The sequence below is a fragment of the Echinops telfairi genome, unplaced genomic scaffold (genome assembly GCF_000313985.2).
Source record: "Echinops telfairi isolate 266 unplaced genomic scaffold, ASM31398v2 ScPeMD7_60;HRSCAF=208, whole genome shotgun sequence".
Taxonomy (NCBI): Eukaryota; Metazoa; Chordata; class Mammalia; order Afrosoricida; family Tenrecidae; genus Echinops; species Echinops telfairi.
This window is the reverse complement of record NW_022103958.1, coordinates 17,958,155-17,975,891: the sequence shown is the minus strand read 5'-3', so window position 1 is coordinate 17,975,891 and position 17,737 is coordinate 17,958,155.

The following is a 17,737-nucleotide window of genomic DNA, read 5'->3' as shown; positions in this document are numbered from 1 at the left end:
GAGCAGGGTGGCAATGTGATGAGACCATCCCGAGACTAGAACCTGCTACCCTTTACAAGGAAGAGCAAGAACATACTGTGGTGGGAATAGAGTTGTAGAGAGCAAGAGGGGCTGGTCAGAAGGTTGGGGAGGGATATTGCATGCCATGGTGAAGACTTCTAAGTGTGACATGTACTTCGTAATGGCAGAAGCCTCAAGTTATTATGAGACGTGTACATGAAAATGCTTATCGTAGTACTTGCCACGTGGTAAGCATTTAAGTTTTGATATTATCATATCGATGGCCACTTCAAAGAAATGTTCAACCAAACTCAGAAATTATCAGACAAAACCATTAATATCACAGGCAAGTATAGGCATGCTTTGGAAATATTGAGGCTTTGATTCCAGATCACTACAGTAAAGCAAGTATCACAATGGAGTGAGTGACACAAGATTTTTGATTTCTCAGTGTACATGTAAGCGATGTTTACACTTTATTACAGTCTATTAAGTATGCAATAGCATCATTAAAAAGTTTGAAATAGTGTGAGAATCGCCAGTGTGTGACAGAGCCACCAAGTGAACATATGCTGTTGGAAAAAGTGGCACCAATGAGCAGGTTCACTGCATGGTTGCTACCAGCCTCCAATTGGTCAGAAATGCAAATGCTGAGATGCACAATAAGGCACAGTGTAAGCCTGTCCACTTTTGCTGACGATGATTCAGAAACCGTCACAGCAGTGCCTGCAGTGGAGATGGTCAGAAGTTCAAGCCAGGTTCAGATGAGGCCTGGCATGCAGGAGATCACTGCTGGTGTCGGATGGATCTTGGTGGAAAGCAGAAAATGCTAGAAAGATGTTTACTTGTGTTTTCTTGATAGGTAAAGGCGTTTGACTGCACCGTGCATAATAAATTACAGGTAACATTTCGAAGAATGGGAATTCTAGAACATTTCATTGTGCTCATGTGGAACGTATATATAGACCAAGAGGCAGTTGTTTAAACAGAACAAGGGGACATTGTACTGTACTCCGTAGTTTAAAATCAGGGACACTCTACTAGGTAGTTTAAAATCAGGGACACTCTACTCCGTAGTTTAAAATCAGGGATACTGTACTCTGTAGTTTAAAATCATGGATACTATACTCCGTAGTTTAAAATCAGGGAATGCTCTACTCTGTAGTTTAAAATCAGGGATACTATACTCCGTAGTTTAAAATCAGGGATACTGTACTCCGTAGTTTAGAATCAGGAAAGGGATGTGTCAGGACTGTATTTCTTCATTATACTTATTCAATCTGCATGTTGAGCAAATAAGCCAAGAACCTGGATTACATGAAAGGAACATACTTAGCGACGTGGCGTGCAGATGACAGGACCGTTCTTGCTGGGAGCGAAGGGGGTTGAAGCACTTACTAATGAGGATCAAGGACTGCAGACTCCAGTGTAGATTGTAACTCAATGTAAAGAAAACACAAATCCTCACAACGGTACCAGCAGACAACGTCATGCTAAATAGCGAAAAGACTGAACTTGTCAAAGATGTCATCGGACTTGGATCCACACACCAAGCCCAGGAGACTGCCACGACTTGGACTCACCTTGACAGCAGGAGAGAAGACAGTTATTATTTTTAAAAAGGAAAATAAGTTTGTCGCCTCTGTAGAGAATCGGAACCTTCATATGCTGCTGGTGGGAATGTAAAATGATACGGCTGTTCTGGAAAAGAATTTGGTAGCTTTAGTATAGTTTTATTGGCATAGACCTCACATATCATTCCATTTAATCATTCAATCATAATAACAAGAGTTGTGAAATCATCACCCCAATCAATTTCAGAATATTTTCTTCTCATACTCATTGTTGTTGGCTCTCCATCTTCCCCTGCCATGCCCCTGGGTAATTATTAATCCATTTCCTATCTCTATAGATTTACCTCTCATGAATTTCATATATACAGAAAACACAAACAGGAAGAAAAAAAATCCCCCCCCAAATAATGACTAGACAAAACACAGAAAAGCCTCAATTAACAAAAAAGTGAAAAATATTAAAAACCGAAACCACTTTTAAATGGCCCCAAAGGGAGATCAAATGATAAGGCATTACATTCTAACAGAGCGCCGTCTGCCACAATCGACTTCGCACTGCTGTCTGATAGCAAGGCCGCTCACATTCCTGGATTCGGCTCAGAGGGGATTCGCTTGAGGCTTAAATCCGTGTTTGGCCCCGCAAATGGATGCTGGCCTTTCTCTGTCATCCGTCATTTCTGCAAAACCAGGTGTTCATAATTTAAGTTCTGATACGATTCCCACCTTCAGATTTGAATTTTATGACTTACAATAATAAAAGCTGGTGTGCTTCTTTGGCTGCTGCCTCACTTAGGTGGCTGCTCATTTGAAGATAAGCTTTGAAACCCCAGATGCTATTTTTTCTGGGAGCCAGACACCGTCTGGTTTCTTCACCACACTTTTATAGCACCCATATCTTCAGTGACCTCTTCATGAGGGCAAGTATCAAGAAATACATACATACATACATACATACATACATACATACACAGTGAACCCTCGTTTATCGCGGTTAATCGGTTCTAGCCCCTACCGTGATAAATGAAATTCCGCGAAGTAGGATTCCTTATTTGTAAATCAAATATTTTCGTAGTTAGAGCATAGAGGACATGAAAAAACACCCTTTAGTCACCATTACACTCGTATTACCCAATTTATTAAACGAAAAAGGGAAAATACAGTAAAACATTTTGGACGTTACAATTATCATTTATTATTTATTATATTATTTATGGCATCAAGCATGTACAGTATGAGCCAATCAGTGGCAGTAATGACAGAGCATACGCTGTTATGCAAAAACCGCGATAGAGTGAAGCCGCGGAAGTCGAAGCGCAAAGTGGCGAGGGTTCACTGTATATATATATATATAAAGAATGAAATGTTCTTAGACTGGGGCTAAAATTAAGAGTGAATCCAAAATCCATTCATATATCTATGCCTTATATATGTCTCTGGTTCTCTTCACAGACATCATTACGTTGTTACAAGAGAACATTATAAATCATCCCCATAGGGCATAAGTTAGTGCCATTAATTTAGCCAAAGTTATAGAATTTAAAACACTGTTGGGAAAAGGGAATTGTACAAGTATAGGCTGGATTCAGACCACAATACATGAATTGTTGACTTGTACAGATTAAACTCTTATGTGATTGAACAATTGGGGTTGGTGACAGGGCAAAATTTTCAGTGACATTCATTGCGACCAGAGTACTATGTGTCATAAGATAGCAAGGAGGGCATTGAAACTGTGACTATAGAGTAGTCCCAGACCACTATTCATTGGGCACCCTCAAAGCAAGAGATCCAAATGACCACCACCTCCGTAATCTTGGCACACCAGCCATCTCTTTCTTATGCTCAGGCACTTCAGCTTTAAGTCCAAGGGAGTATGTCAGTTCCTTCAATCTACTAGAGGTGAGTTTGAGGTAAATCCCTGTTCACTTAATGGGGGTCCCACATTGAACCCTTCTGGTGTGGCCTACAAAGGGGTACCCAAAAATACCCGCACCCCCCCCCAAAATCTATGTATTTAAATTAAAAAAAAACACCTTATCACCTTTAAAGTACTCTCCATTACAATTAATATATTTGTCAAACCTATGATTCCATTCTTGGAAGCATTTTTCAAACTCATCTCTTTGGATGGTTGCAGCACCTCCCTTGTTTTTTCTTCACCTTTTCTACATCATCAAATCGCTGTCCTTTCATTTCCCTCTTCATTCACAGAAACAAAACGAGTTGCACTGAGCGAGGTCAGGTGAGTAAGGTGTGTGGAAAAAGAAAGGAATGCTGATTCTTGCCCCAAACTGGTGCACTGAGATGGCTGCATGAGCAGGTACATTGTCATGGTGGCAAAACCAGTCTCCCGTATGCCACAAATCAGGTCTTTTTTTGTCACACATTGTTACACAATCTTTTCAGAACCTCTAAGTAGAAAGCTTGATTAACGAACTGACCTGGTAGAATGAACTCTAGATGCACAATGAGTCGACATTTTCATCCGTTCAGGAAGTTGATGGATATCCAGAATGAGGTTTGTGATCAATCATGCTCGAATGCATACGACGAAAGCTCTGCTCTGCCCAACGCAATTCTGTTTTTTGGGGGGTACTCCTCGTATGAAGGATGTTCTGTGCTTCAAAAGGACAGAATCTAAAGTCACAGTAGTCTTACAGCACTTGGCCTGGGTCACCAAGGGCTGGTAGAAGCTAGGTCCAAAGTGTCGACTTAGGAACATAGACCCAGGTGTCTTCTCCCCTTGAGTTCTGTGGCAGCTCTTTAAAAGTGAAACAGAATTACCACAGGACCCAGCAATTCAACTCTTAGGTATTTACACTAATGAATTGAAAGCAGTTTTTTAAACAAAACTAACATAAAAATTCATAGCAGCTGTGTTAGTCTGGGTAGACCAGAAAAACAAATTCATAAACACACATATGTGTATAAGGAAGAGATTTATATACAAGAGGAATTGAACATTGAGAAAACATCCCAACCCAGTCCAGTCTAAGGCCATAAGTCTGATATTAGCCCGTATGTCCGATACCAATCTATAAAATCCTCTTCGGACTCATGAAACACATGCGATGAAGCCAAATGCAGGACAATCACAAGCCAATGGGTAGAAAGTCTTTGGGTCCAGTGGTACTGGAAACATCTCAGTGCTGGCAGGGGTCTCTCTGTGGCTTCTCTAGCTTCCGAGGTCTGGTTGCATCCATGTGGCTTGTCTTCTGCAATATCTCCCAGGGAGTAGCAGAGAGAGAGAAGTATCTTCCACCTCCAAGAAGGAAGTACCAGATTTCCCAGAATTCTCAGGAGAAAGCCATGCCCGCACAGAGGTCTCTCATTGGCTATCTCCAGATTGACAGCCTAGACTCCACCCCTACACTCTTCATCCTCAAATTGACCCTAGATTAGGTGACTGCCACAGCAGCACTATTTGAAATAGTCAAAAACGTGAAAACAACACAAGTGTCCATCAACTGATAAACTGATACACGAATGTGCTCTATCCACACAAGGACACCTTTGTCTGCTACAGAGAGAATGGCGTTCGGGTCCACACTACAGCATGGAGGAAAGAACTACGCTAAGAAGCCTGACACAAACCGTCACTTATTGTATGATTCCATTTACGTGAAATGTCAAGAATAAGCAAATCCACAGAGATAGAGGACAGATTAGGGGTTGCCAGGGAACAAGGTACAGAGAGAAATGGACAATAACAACATAGTAGGCAAAGGGTTTCCTTTGGAGATGATGAAAATGTTTTTGAACAAGGTAGAGGAATTTTTGCACGACACTGTGAATGTACTAAATGCCTCTGAACTGTATACCTTAAAATGGCTATTTTTAGGACTTTTACTTCATTTTTTAAGGTAACCCACTGGATTTGGGGTTTCTCTAAGCCCTTCTTGTTCTGCTACCATCATCTTGTCCCAATGCCCCTTGTCACCTGCAGAAGAGTTACAGTTTTTTACTGGGTTGATGTATCCTAGTGTCCGGGAAGAGAACCACAGTTTTGGGGGGCGGCAATAGTCTTTATTATTAATATTCCTCAAGTCAAGAGTAGGATCCTGAGAGAAACATATGTTTCAAAGAGAGAACGAAAGTATGGAAACAGAGGCAAGGTGTAAAGATAGCCGTGGGAGTGGGAGCGGAGATGGAGACCATTCTGGAAGGCCATTGGAAATGCACCAAATTCCACCACTGGGAAGTATCAGGGACCATTATTCCTGTTATAGCTACGTAGTCAGCTGTTCCTTGCCAAAGTCAGAACTGGGCTCTTTTGCCTACAAAGCTTTAAAGGAGAGACCCACCAAGGCACCAATGATCGGTAGAAGCCCCTTCACCTGTGCTGATCAAACGGTAGCCTCCAGGAGCATGTAGCTATTGAGCACTTGAAAATGTGATGAGTCTAAATTTGAGATGTGCCATATGAGTAAAGGGTACTACTGATTTTGAAGACTGAGTATGAGAAAAATGAAAAATATCTTGCATTAACCATATTTACATGGACTCTATGTTAAAAAGATCATATTTCAAATCCATTAGGTCATATAAATGTATTTCTATAATCAAATTTGCCTGTTTCTTTTCATTTTTAAAAACAAGCCTACTAAGCAATGAAAAGATCAGTTGCATTGTTTGAACGCATCCCTACAGCTGGCATCCATGCAGCTACTAGAAATTCTATTTCCTGTGAACAGCACTGCTCTCTAGACCATTGTATTCTCCATTGTACTACTGGACAGGGCGGGTGCTATCCAGAGTCACTTCACAGAAATGACCTAGGTTTAAGCCCCCCGGGGCCTGTACTCACTGCCGTGGGAGCCTTTAAGCGTCCCCAAAGATCGCCTGAGGGAAATGTGGGTGTGTCTCCCCTGGAGACAGCTCAACAACCTATCCAGCTTGCTGCTGGGCTGTGAGCAAACTCATCCCAGGCTAAAAGTTTTTTTAAGCAACCTCATTTCCTCCGAAAGACGGTGTGGCCAGAAGCATCAAGTCCATGGAGGAGGGAGACTCCGCCAAGCATCCCAATAGTCTCCCAGCATCTCCGAGAGGAGGAATGGAATCGGGTCTTCAAAGCCACATGAAGTCAGTCAGGAAAGCTGTGAAGGTTTAGTCTGTGATGGACTAAAATTTACATATGTTCTATCCATCTAGAAAATCGGAACAAAGGAACAATGAGCATTAGCTCTCAGTAGCCAGTCCCCAGCACCAACCGCCATGTTAGTTACACGCTGCCTGGGCTTTTGGCTGCATTACACAAGGAAACAAATCCCTTTGTAATCCCTCACACTGGCTCCAAAATAGTTCCATGAGCATCAGAGCAGACCTTTGGGCACTTCTTCCCATCAATTTTCTTCTCTACTCAGACATTTCGCTTGCTGTTGACCGGCCTTTTCTGCCCTCTCTTTTGCCTCACTTTCCCTGCTCAGCTTCCTTCCACGGGCTAATGAATGGAAACACGTCAGAGGCCTGGCTGATGTTAGAGGACTCTGGAGAGAGGAGCCACGTGAGCACTGTCCCCCATAGAAATCACACTCAACACCTCCCCAAATTCTGCATCCCCATTTTCAGCCAGGCAGATCACACTCCTTCCCCCCAACAGAGCACATGTTCCCCCCTCTGCTTAGCAACATGCTTTTGCATTGTTTCGCCCTTGAGTGGTGACTTAACAGTTCCTGGGTCTGGTGGGGTCTTAGAGCAGGGTGACCCGTCACGCCCATACCTAGCTCAGTCTACTTTCACATAACACCCAAGAAGGATTGTGGGGATTGCCGAATGAAGCTGAATCTGATACTTGCCAACTCTGATAAAACAGAGACAATCGATGTCATCATTTCCAGCTGGATAAACAGAATAGCGATATAAAAACTGTGTGAAGGGAAAAATTGCATTCGACACATTACTCTCGGGTCTGTGAAGGAGGCTGTTCAAACAATGGACTATGAATCCGGGAAGGCGAATGCTGTACCTGTAAAGAAGCCATTCTCGCCGGGGTCTGGAGGAGCCAAGGAAATCCAGCTTCTCCTCCCCGAGTAGATACACAGGTGCACCCTGTGGAAGGAAATCCACTTAACTTGATTTTATGGACAGTGATTCATGCAAACCCAGTTCCAAACTGCTCAGCACGGCTCAGTTAAATAAATTACACCCAGAGCAAGCCAGCCAGCAGTAAAGGTAAAAGACAGAAAATACACTTGCGGTAGAGGACTGAAATTTGACAGTGGCTGGTATGCCACAAGGATCCTACTAGGGGGCTCTGAACGGCTCTTAGGGACCATTCAAGGGCAAGGTCCTGATTGGACTGATGGGAAAACTGGGACCCAGATAAGGTTGGGTCTAGGTTCAAAGTCACCCAGAATAACTGGCTGAATTGGGGGTTGCCTTTCATTTCATCAGACTCCTGAATATCTGGTTCATTACCACAGTGCCCAGAAGTGCAATGCACACTAGTTTTACCTTCCTCATTCTTTATAATAATTAAACTACTTTAAATATAAACTACTTCAGCTAATGGATGAGTGAATCATTCTAGATAAACTACTTGAACTAATGGATCGGGCACAGGCAGAGTCAGCCTGAGGATTACAAGGGAGAAGAGAGATCTACGAAGATTGCTCTCTGGGATAAACATCCATTTTGTTGGGGATTGAAGAGTACTATTCCAGGCAAGTCTCTGTAGAGCCTCATTGTTCCCCCACCTCCCACCTGGAGAAAGTGTAAGCAGCTCACACTTGTGCTCTTTCTGTGGGGCTGTGACGAGCTTGCCACAGTGCTGAATACCTCCCAGTTAGAGACACTCCCTGAGGTTATTGGAACTAAGGGATTGTTGGCCCGGGGTGGTGATGCATTAGCAGGGATGAGTTTGCCTCCTTAGCCCCTCAGCAGGCAGCCCTAGATGGACTGAGCACATCATCCACTGGGAGGGCTCCGAGGATCCAACTCCAGGAGAGAGAGAGTAACCTCAGATGGTCCATGCTGTGGACCGTGCTCATGGCGGAAGCGGGCATTCACAGGGGTCAGGAAGATGACGAAAGTGGACTCTCGCAAAGTGCCTCTTTTCATGGGCTCTTGGGGGCCCACGCTTAAGGGCCTGTCTTCTACAGTTCTCCTGACAGCCTCCTGAACCTCCTTTCTCAGACAATAGTCATCTGAATACTTCCAGCCTCCGTCTGCTGAGCCCCTACTGACAGTGTTACTGAGCAGGATCTAAGACAACTCTTTATCAATTATTTCTTTTCTTCCATTTGGGCCATAGGAAAATACACACCTCCCTTTGTGCTGACAAACTGACCCCCAAACAGCCCTTCTCTCCAAATAAACCCTCCACCTGTCTCTTCCTCGAATCCATCCATCTCTGGTTGTGGGAGAAGGTTTAGCTTAACAGATCACAGCTCAGGTTTATCTCAAGGTATTTCCCTTTTAGAATCTCCATGATCCATCTCTAATACCTTTTTACATCGTCTGTGAGAAGATACAAAAGGGTACTGGCCATTTTATTTTGAGATTTGGATTTGTCTCACACCCACATTTAGAACCTGATATCAATCCTACTGGTATTCCAGTCAAAAACTGAGGTTAGAAAAATCCTGTTCTAGCAGCTAGCTAGAGTGCTCCTTAGAGGCAAGGGTGGCAACACTTCATCTCACATACTTTGGACATGTTGTCAGGAGAGACCAGTCCCTGGAGAAGGACATCATGCTTGGTAAGGTAGAGGGGCAGCAAAAAAGAGGAAGGTCCTCAGCCAGATGGTTTGGCACAGTGGCTGCAACAATGGGCTCAGGACCAGGAATGATTGTGAGGATGGCGCAGGACCAGGCAGTGTTTCTGTTGTGCAGAGGGTCACTATGGGTTGGAACCGACCTGATGGCGTCTGGCAACAACAACAGCATCCTATGGCATTATCCTCAGCAAAGCAAACAAACAAAACCAAGAGTTTGCTTGGGGAGAGTGGAATGACTGATTTATTTTTTCTAAAGAGAAGGGCCAAAAGGGTAACTGAGACTTGCTTCCAAGAGCTTTCTTGCCCCTTTGCTTCTCTGTTCTCACAGGATGTCTCCTTGAGTCCCTTCCCCTGCTAGATTGGGAGCATGGCTTCGGACTGGTCCAGCTTAACCTGGTGTGAAAGTATAGCTAGTGTACTAGCAAAACGCTAGGAAATGCTTACTTCATACCCGGTAGGAAGTCCCTGGGTGGAGTAAATAGTTAACATGCTTGGCTGCCAAGCAAAAGGTTGGAGGTTCAAGTTCACCCCCGGGTGCCTCGGAAGAACATCCTGGTGATCTCCTTCCGAAAACTGGCCATCACAAACCCTATGAAGCACAGTTCTGCTCTGATGTATGCAGTGTTGCCATGAGTTAGGGTTGACTGGATGGCAACTGGTTTTTCTGAAGATACCAGGCACTGCCAGATATGTTACCTATCCAACTGGAAGCCTGTTCAGGTGGTCCTGATTGAGGGGGCATTTGAGTTATGATGAGCCCCACATGAGTTATGGGGAGGGGGTGTTGTTTTTGCTTGTCATAGCATTAGTAATGTATACTAATACAACGCTGCTGTACATAACTTGATGCTATACTCAGATGTTCACTCTCAGATGTTCCACTTCATGATTTACTATTCAAAACACTGCTTTTGCTATTTGAAAACACGAACCCAAATGCCGACTGCTTTGCTAACATCAATCGGCAGATTCAAGAAGCAGTGAGAAGGTACTGCAAACGATCTAAGACAAAGAAAGGGGCCATACAGACAACTTCATGGATTTTCTGACTAGAAGTGCTCTCCCCGCCCCCAGGGACAATGCAGATGATCCAGAACCTTCCACCAGCGCAATGACCATCCCTAACAAAAGGACAAAGTCACCCAACTCTTCTTCATTGTTGAAGTATGTTTGCCCAATTAAAAAACTGTAAATTAGGTGAAGGTTTACATTTAGATCGTCTTGGGTTCTCTGTTCCTGCTTGTGGACTATTCTCGTGCATCCCATCCAAGTAGCACCTGTCACCAGTCTAGGCCGGTTCTTTCGCTGCCCTCCCTTCTGCCCACTCTGCCAGTCTCCCAAGTCTGTGGTGGGAGCACACATATCTGACGTGTGTACGTATTAAAATAAGGGACCCGCAGACGGATCAATGAGTTTGAATTAGGGCGTTGGCAAAGACTACTGAAGCACTGCAGACATCCAGAAGAACAGGGGCATCTCTCTTGGAAGAAGGGCAGCCAGAACACTCCCTGGAAGCCAGGAAACTGGACTTCATCTCGCGTCCTTTGGACATGTTCTCAGGAGAGACCAGCCCCTGAAATAGACTCCATGCTTGGTAAGTAAGGTGGTGGGGCAGCAGAAACGGGGCAGATCCTCAACAAGATGGATGGACACGGTGGCTGCAACAACGGGCGAAGTTGTTGCAGGATCGGGAAGTGCTTTCTGCTCTTGTACGTTGGAGTTACTACGCGTTACAACTGGTGCTCGGCACCTTATCACCTAAATAATAGATGTACCGAAACACACCCCTAAGTCCGCCTGTAATGTCTCCAACGCCCCAAACCAGGAAAGATGTGACATAGTAAGATCCTGATAATAAAGTAAACTACAATGGGGCAAACAATCAAATATCCTAGACTTAGGTCACCTTCCCTCAAGGAGGGAGCCAGGAGCATGTTTTCCTTTTGTGAAAAAATGTGTTGTGAACTCAGCTCCCCTGCAGGCCTGGTGGGTTACTTGTTGGGCTGCTAACCTCCAGGCCAGCAGTTCAAAACCATGAGCAGCCACTCTGTGAGAGAGAGAGGAGGCTTTCTACCCCTGCAGAGAATCACCGTCTTGGAAACCCACGGGGTCAGTTCTACTCTGCCCTGTCGGGCTGCTCTGAGTCACAATGGGCTGAATGGTCGTGAGCTTGGCACTTTGACGCTGGCACTCCTCCCGGGTCTTCCCACCAGCGTGCGTTTCTTAAGTCCTTTGCAGCTCCAGTGCAAGCAGTAGGGGAGTCACTAACTCCGGGCGCCCAGGAGGTAGGCCATTTCAGCACGTGATGGCTCTGAGAAGTTGATATCAAGGGTGAATTATTCTTGGAAGGAGAATGGCCAACACATTCGGTATCCAGAAGTCGGCGGCAGTGAAGGTCCCCTGTCGTTGTGTGAATGACCCGCCCCGGAGAGGGCCCCTGCAGTTGACTGTGTAAGGCAGCTGGGTGGGAGCCCATTCCTCTGGAATAGTATTGGATGTAACTTGGGGGCCGGTGGGGGGGGGGGGTGTCTGCTTCTGAATGCAAAGTCTCCAAGCCTGACCCTTCACCTCTCTCTGAGATTTCAGTGAGCTTTCTAGTATACTTTAATAAGTCTCCTTTTCTCCTGAACTTGCCAGGGTCCTTTACATTATTTGCAACCAGAACTCTGACCGAAGTATGAGAATACTGAAGTACTGAGGGATAAATAGAATGGCCCCAACCCACATAGTCTTGTAAAAAGAAGACTAGGATTCAAACATACTGAAAATTGACTCAGAACCTGCATTTGTAACCATTGCCCTCTGAGGCCTGTGGTATTGGCTCTAAGAGAAAAATCTCAAAGGAGCTCTTTATTGCCCACTCCTTTGAGTCATGCGCTGTGTTAGTCTGGGTTGACTAGAGAAACCAATCCAAGGAGACTTATATGTGTACAAGAAAGAGCTTTATATAAAAAGTAATTGTACATTAAGAAAACATCCCAGCCCAGTCCAGATCAAGTCCATAAGTCTGATATTAGCCCATATGTCTGATATCAATCTATAAAGTCCTCTTCAGACTCATGAAACACATGCAATGATGCTGAATTCAGGAAGATCACTGGCCAGTGGGTGGGAAGTCTTGTGGATCCAGGGGCGGTGTAAGCATCTCAGCGCTGGCAGGGGTCTCCATGTGGCTTCTCTAGCTCCGAGGCTCATGCTGCCATCAGCCTGTCTCCATGTGGCTTGTCAGCTGCACTGTCTCCCAGAGAGGGAAGAGAGAGAGAGTTTCCTGCCTCCAAGGAGGAATACAGGAGTTCCCAGAATCCTCAGGAGAAGGCCATACACATACAGAGGCCTCATTGGCTATCACCTGATTGACAGGCTAGACTCCACCCTTCAATCTTAATCCTCTCAAATTGACAAACGATTATGTAACTATCACTCAGTCACTAAGGCTGAAGATGCTGGAAATTAGTATCGCCGGTGTGAAACATAGCTACCATAGAATATACCACAATAAGGATCCCTGGTGGTGTGGTGGTTAAAGCACATGGATATTAATTAAAAGGTCAGTGGTTCAAACCCACCAGTCACTAATATGAAATATCTAACGGTGTCCCATAGATTAAGTACTCAATAAGTAATAATAATCATCATTGACATAATTGCAATTTATAATAGTATTATTCATTGTGCTATAATGAGCCAAAGCAGGAAGCAGAGCGACTGGATCAACTTCTCTTAGATTGCATTCTGGAAGAACACTGAGTTTTGTTAAAGTGGAAAAAGCAGGCTCAGAAAAGGAAAATATAAATTCCAAAAATCAGCCCTCATAGTCATTCATTCATTCATTATATGTACCTAGATGATCTCCGGCTTTCTTCAAAATACCATAGCTTTGAAGTGTGCTGGCGTTAAGTAATCTCAAATGTGACTTAGTTACACAGATTCCCAGCATATGACAAGAAGGCTTCAAGAAGTGCACGAAAACAATTTCATAGTCCTTTAATCCCATTTTCCACGAACTTCTTGAAGCCCCCTTGTAGTGTTGATAGTAGTGAAAATTTGAAAAAATATAAAAGATTAGTTAAATAAATTATGATATCTTTTATGATGAATACAATATGACCCCTTAAATGATGCTGCAGGCTGTCTAATGACACAAAAAGATGCTGATGATATACTGCTTAGCGAGAAAAGCCAACTATGAACAGTGTGTGCAAAGCTATGGGCTTCGTTTGCTTCTCCCAGACAATGCAAATGCAGCACGACCATAGGTCTGCCATGGGGGCTCAGTAATTCCTTGTCGATTGGTACCAGGACCTCAAGAGGCAGCGTTTCGGCAGCCTCCTCCCTCACTACAATCTTTTTCTGGATCTCAATCATCTGGTTCTTCAGCGTCCCTTTGATCCAGTCATTCATATTAAGAGAAGAGTGCTCAAGCCCATTCATAGTCAGGAACACGCAAATGGAAACTACGTTGAGAGACCACGTCATAGCTGCCAGATTGACTATTACAGAGAGAGACAGACAAACTGTCCCAAGTGTTGGAGAAGAAGTTGAGCAGTGGCAAATGATATACACCACTTGGCAAGGTTTGGCTGAAGCTGTAGACACTAACATGCACACCAACTATATGTAGGAGTCAGCAGTCCACTGCTAGGTGACCCCAAACGAAATGTGTGAACATGTGCCGTGAGGATATGTACAGAAATATTTGTGGTGCGATTATTTCGAATCACCCAAGACTACTTATTTAGAAACAACCCAGATGCCCATTGACAGTAGAACAGATTATTGTGATATATTCGTGCAATGGATTGCTCTATAGTAAAGAAAGTGAATGGGGTACAGCTATAAGCCACAAAACAAAGTAGAACCCATATAAAAGAAGTCCGATATAGAAACTACACACACATATGATCCTTGTTTTGTTGTCAGTTGCCACCAAGGCATCTCTGACTCACGGATAGCCCAGGAACAATAGATAGAGACGCTGTCTGCTTCATGACTGTGGATACGTTCAAGCCCACCGTTGTGAGCATTACACATTGGAGTGATTTCCAACCTAGGGGACTGAGGAATGTCATGAGGGTCCCATCTTGCCTCCTCTGGCTACACAAAGATACAGGAGACTCCAATGCCTCAAGCCCCGGGCCGATGGCCACAAAGCGGCTGTCAGACCTGCCTCTACATGCCATCTTTGCTTACCCTGTTCTGACACTAACCGCTCCATTCTACTTCTCTGTTGGGTTCGATCGTCCGTTGCAGTGGCCACACAGAACTCAAAAGAAAATCCTCATACTTCTGGGGCCGTAGGGTCGCGTAGTGTTTATGTGTGTGGGCTGCAGTTCAGAACCACCAGCCTCTCCTCGGGAGAAAGAGGAGGGTTTCCATTCTCATGAAGGGTCACAGCCTTGGAAACCCACGGGCAGTTCGATCCTGTCCCATAGGGTCACTATGAGTGGGCATCGCCTCGGTGACTGTGAGTTTGCTCTATTGGGAAGTTAACGGGTTGCCATAAACCAGGGGCGGCAAACATCTGCAGTCAGCAGTCAAGTCGTTCTCTGGTCATCAGCCTCTCTGGTCTCTGCCCAGTGGTCCCTTGCCCTCTGCCTTATTCCCTGGGCTAGGAAGCCCAGCCACTGCTTGTCTCGTGGTCTCCGTCACAGTGCTCTGTCTCCTCTGCTCTGGCGCCGCTGGTCTCAGTGTGGCGTGGCCTTGTTGCTTCCACCACTTCAGGCTGGGAGAGACCTTGACATGCTCAGCTCCTGGCTCTTCTTCCTTGACGGTCCCTACAAATCGCTCCCTCTCTGCCCAATCCCTGAGCTAGAGTCCTCTGCACCCTATTTGCAAGCCGCCCCCCTCATCATTTGGTGGTTGCTATAGAGAAATGGGTAGAAGAGCCATAAGTAATTAGTTTCACTTCATCACGTAGCTCATCTTCTAGCACAACACCTGACAATGTTCTGCTGTGACCCATGGGGTTTTCACTGGCCAATTTCTGGGATTAGATTGCCAGGTCTTTTTTCCTAGTCTGCTTTTGTCTTTTTTTTTCTGCCTTTGTCTCAAAGCTCTGCTGAAACCCGTACATCGAGGGTGACCTTGCTGGTATATAAAATACCAATGTCATAGCTTATAGCATCACAGCAATACGCAAGCTACCACAATGCAGCAGCACCCAAAGCTAAACTGTAGAACTGTATTAGAAGTCAGGATGGTGGAAGCAGTGGTTGGCGAGGGGTGGGGTGGGGTGTGAGTTTGGGGTGAAGCATGAGAGGGCTTTCTGCTAGTACAATAATGATTGGCTCTTCCACTGGATCTGAGGCGTGTGGTGTTTGTTTTACAACAGTTCACTACCCTGTGCCCTTAATACTCTGTGCACTTTTCCTACAAGTGTGATAGTGCATCACATTAACAGAAAACGTGGATGCAGGGAGACAGCAGATGGTGTAAGAAATAAAAGTAAGAATAATTTATAATTTATGAGGGGTTCACGAGGGTGAGATGGTGGGGGAGGGAAGGGAAAAAAGAGGAGCTGATACCAAGGGCTCAAGCTGAAAGAAAATGTTTTAAAAATGATGATGGCAACATATGTACAAATGTGCTTGATTCAATTGATGTATGGATTGTTATAAGAGCTGTAAGAGCCCCTAATAAAATGATTCATTTAAAAAAATTTAAAAATAAAATCAATTGTAAATAGCTCATATGACAATGCATGGCTTTGCAACAATCTCTAGGAGTTCCAGTCCAACAAACTGGGGTTGGCTGTCTAGTATGGTTCCCCAGGGGGTAGGAGGCCATCCCTCTGGGAGTTGCCCAAGTCCCCAGGAGCATTGGGGCACTGTAAAAACAACAGGTACCGCCCTGCTCCTGATGAGAGAGCCGGCCTGGGAATAGACTCGCACTACAGGAACCCCCACTGGCATATTTCTGAGTGGGGAGCCCAAACAAGGTGAGAGAGCCACCAGATGGGTGCTAGGGTCTCCTGGGAGCCTCCCCCTCTGCCTGTGGTGGAGCTAGGCAAGTGCTGAGAACTGAACGAGGCCCCTCCCAGCCCCCACAGAGAGAACTGTTTGTTTCCAAGGCCCGATGGAACAACTAACTGTAAGCTCGGCAGAGGAAATTACACAATGGATGTTGAAATGTGGGCTCGTTGCAAAGTTGTCGCTCCAGGAATGAATGCCCTATTTCCTGTTTTTATGCTGAAAGTTCAGTGTGGGGCATAATTAGCTAGTGAAAAAGTAAAAAAAAAGCCAACTTGGCAGCAGGACAAAAATAGCACATTTTGGGAGCCCAGGCCAATTAAAATTGTTTATGCAGTCATTTAGCAAGATTCCCCTCCCAACTATTATGACCAGGAAATCTGTAGGCAAGTTCATCAGAGGGAAAATGGTCCACACACTGATCCTTGAAACAGCCCGGCATTCCTGGGGGAATTCATAATAGGGGTGAACGCTTCCATCCTCCTGAATTCCCTGGGCCTTCTTCCGGAGCGTCGCTCACCCTCTGTGGCAGGCAGCTGTCACCAAGGCGGCAGCAACCTGCTAGTGTTCAGATTAGCCAGGCTCCCCGCTCACGTGAGAGAGGCCCAACCATCATCCACAGAGCTGGTTGCCTAATGTCGTCATTTAAATCATCCCGCTGAGGCGTCAATCCCACTGAGTGTGTGTTGCAGTTTGGCTCCTAGCTGGATAGTCTGGCGAGTGTGAGGTGGAGGTGCTAGCGCTGAGCAAAGTTGCCCTGGGGGAAATTTGCCATGATCCCAGCTCCTCCTCTCTGCTTCTCTTCCCTGCTTTCAGTGTCTCTGACAGTCTTGCACCTCAAGTCCTGGGTTACCCCTTTCCCAACTTCCCTGTCAATACTTGTGCTCAGTTCCTTCATTTACTCCTCCCTCCCTCTATTGTGTCAATTCCAACTCATAGGAGAGAGCAGAGCTGCCCCTGTGAGTTTCTAAGGCTGTAGATCTGTAGATCATTGCAGGAGCAGAAAGCCTCGTCCTTTCTTCCCTGAGTGGCTGGTGGGTTTGAATCGCTGACCTCGTGGTTAGAAGCCCAATCTGTAAGAGGCTTCCTTCCTTCACTTCCAGTAGGGTGTTGTGGACTGATAACAGCTTTAAAGGGCAACCATTACAGCTTCTAACTAAGAACGAAACTTTGACTCTGGGATTTCAGGCATCATCCAACTGGGTCAAGGGGTACTGTGGACAGTTTGGTCACAAGGAAGCCTTTCTCAGACTCCCTAAAATAAGGTGACCAGATTTTAACATTGGTAAATCAGGACACCATTGACTGTGGGAGGGGGGAGGGGAGGGACCTTTGGTCTATATCATTTTGTTGCCACTATAAAATATAAATAATACGAGTACTGTCTGCTAAATTCAAGAAAATTTATGTATTTATGAAAGAAATAAATTACTTACCTAAATTATCTGAATAGCTGATTTGTTGACATCACTTGTTTA